Raw genomic sequence first — 2,314 nt, 5'->3', positions numbered from 1 at the left:
AGGAGTGGCATCCACTTCCGTAGTAGCTTGCCTCCAGACACCCTATGAACCCGGAAAAAGGATGAAAGTTATACAAGTGTTCAGGTCTTTCGTTCAGAGGCTCACTATGAGTCACACATGACTCGATGGCTCTTAACAACAACAGCATAGAAAGAGGTCAGTTGGCCTAGTGGACAGAAAGTGATGCTACCAAGCCAAAGGTGGGTGACTTTAATCTGCAGCCCTCAGGCCTGTTTTTTAGTTGTTTTTTTTTTTTGGTCAAATATTCTTCTAGGTCACATAGCCCTGGTCTGTCCATTTGCTATATAGAAGTAACTCGTGGTTGCTGTGAAGCTGAACACTGTGACACTGATGTGTCAAATGCAATAATGGTTACCTGTGGTGGACAGTGTTTGGTGGAGCTCCCCGATTAAAACAAGCCTGGAAGCATAAGTAGCATCCACTTCCATAATAGCTTGCCTCTGGAAGCCCTATGAACCTGGAGAAAGGATGAAAGTTATACAAGTGTTCAGGTCTTTGATTCATGGGGTCGCTATCAGTCGCCTATGACTCGACGGCACTTAACAACAACAACAACAGCTCTCACAGGAGGAGATTGCCTAGCTTTCTTCCACAGAGCAGCTGGTGAATTTGAACTGGGTAATTTTGCGTTGGCAGTGCAAGGTAGGAAGTCCTCTATCTGTGGATCTGATCTTAAGAGAAAGGTATCGGGGTGGGGGGGGGGGGCGAAAGATGGGTTTTTACATTTTGTTTTCAAGTCTGACTAGTCTTAAGGGAAATGATGACGGCTCTGCCACCAAGTCCTCGTCCAGGCGACTTGAAGCTTTGGGGATTCCAGGCTGTTGTCAGAGAACAGGGTCCCAGACTGCTGGGTTAGACCCAAGGCCACTGCCATCAAGTCAATACTGACTCATGGAGACCCTCCAGGAGGGTCTGAGGCTGTGATTCTTAGGGGGGTGGGTCTACTTGTATTTCTCCCTCAAAGAGGCAGGTGAATGCTAACTACCAACTTTTTGATTAGCAGCCCAACATAGAATGACAATGACATTGGACTCATCTTATGTTAATATCCATCTATCTGATGTGATTATGTACATAGAAAGCTTTAAAGACACAACAAAAAAAACCCTGTTAGTCCTAGTAGAGCAATTCAGCAGTGGTAGGATACAAGACCAACATATAAAAATCAGTTGGGTTTCTCTACAACAACGAAGAAAACACTGAAACAGAAACAAGAAAAGCAATGATTTACCATAGTCAGCCATAAGATTAAATACTTGGGAATAAACCTAACTAGAGACTCAAAAGACCTATGTAAGGAAAACTATAAAGCACTATGACCAGAAACAGTAAGAGACCTAGTTAAATGGAAAAATAGCCCAATATTTCCAAAATATTTGCAATCAGATGCATCACTATGGTAAGCTGGGGTCACCTAGGCTCTTGGACCTTGCCTACTACAGCCTGCTGCTGGTGGCAGCCTCAGCTGGCACTGTCCTAAGGGGCTGCCCACAGAACTCTTCCCATTCCTGTTCATGGCTGTCTTCACTGGGAGAAGACGAAGCCAGGTGCTCAAGGCAATGTAGCAGGCCCGGCCAGTCCTTCATCTGCCTGTCCCTGGGGCTGGAGACGCATATAAAGGCTCAGCAGCTTCACTAGGACAATTCCAAGGCTGCACTCAATGGACTCAAGGTCCTGCTTGTGCAGAAGGTCCATCCCAGAAGATGGAAACTGAGAGTGTTGGATTTTAGAGAGAACTCTCAGACTAATTTCTGGGGTATATGGGCTGGAACCTCTGTGTTCATTAGAGGAGCCAGAGGACTTTGAGTCTGAGACAAGCAAGCAAAAAGTGAGCAAATCTAGAACTTAGCAAGAAGCAGCCCTTGACTTCCCTGGAGAGGGTCATAGATCGATCTGTGACTCTAAGAAGCTGACTCCGGTGAATTCCTCAACTTTCTCCTGCATTGCATCCAAAAAACAGGTGTGACACAGCTGTGCTCTTGGAAGCTGGAGTTGTGAACATGCTGCCTCAAATCGGGAGCATGGAAAAGATCCCTAACAAGCTTCAGCTGGACAAAGTGCAGGAGGAAGAAGTAAGTTGCTCCTGGACCCTGCTCACAGCTTCTCCTCACTTGAGCTAAATGATTCTCTCTGGAATCATCCTGGAGCTCCTGGGATTCCAATGAGGCAGACAACCTAGTTGCTCAAGACACCTCCCTCTTCAGCAGTATGCACCAGCTACAACAATCCCACCTGGACCATGTTTTCTTCCTGGAAGGGCGCCTGGAGCAGGTGATCAGCTGTCTGGAGGCCC

The sequence above is a fragment of the Elephantulus edwardii genome, unplaced genomic scaffold (genome assembly GCF_000299155.1).
Source record: "Elephantulus edwardii isolate Elephantulus edwardi_28Jun2011 unplaced genomic scaffold, EleEdw1.0 scaffold00449, whole genome shotgun sequence".
Taxonomy (NCBI): Eukaryota; Metazoa; Chordata; class Mammalia; order Macroscelidea; family Macroscelididae; genus Elephantulus; species Elephantulus edwardii.
This window is presented reverse-complemented; position numbering follows the sequence as displayed.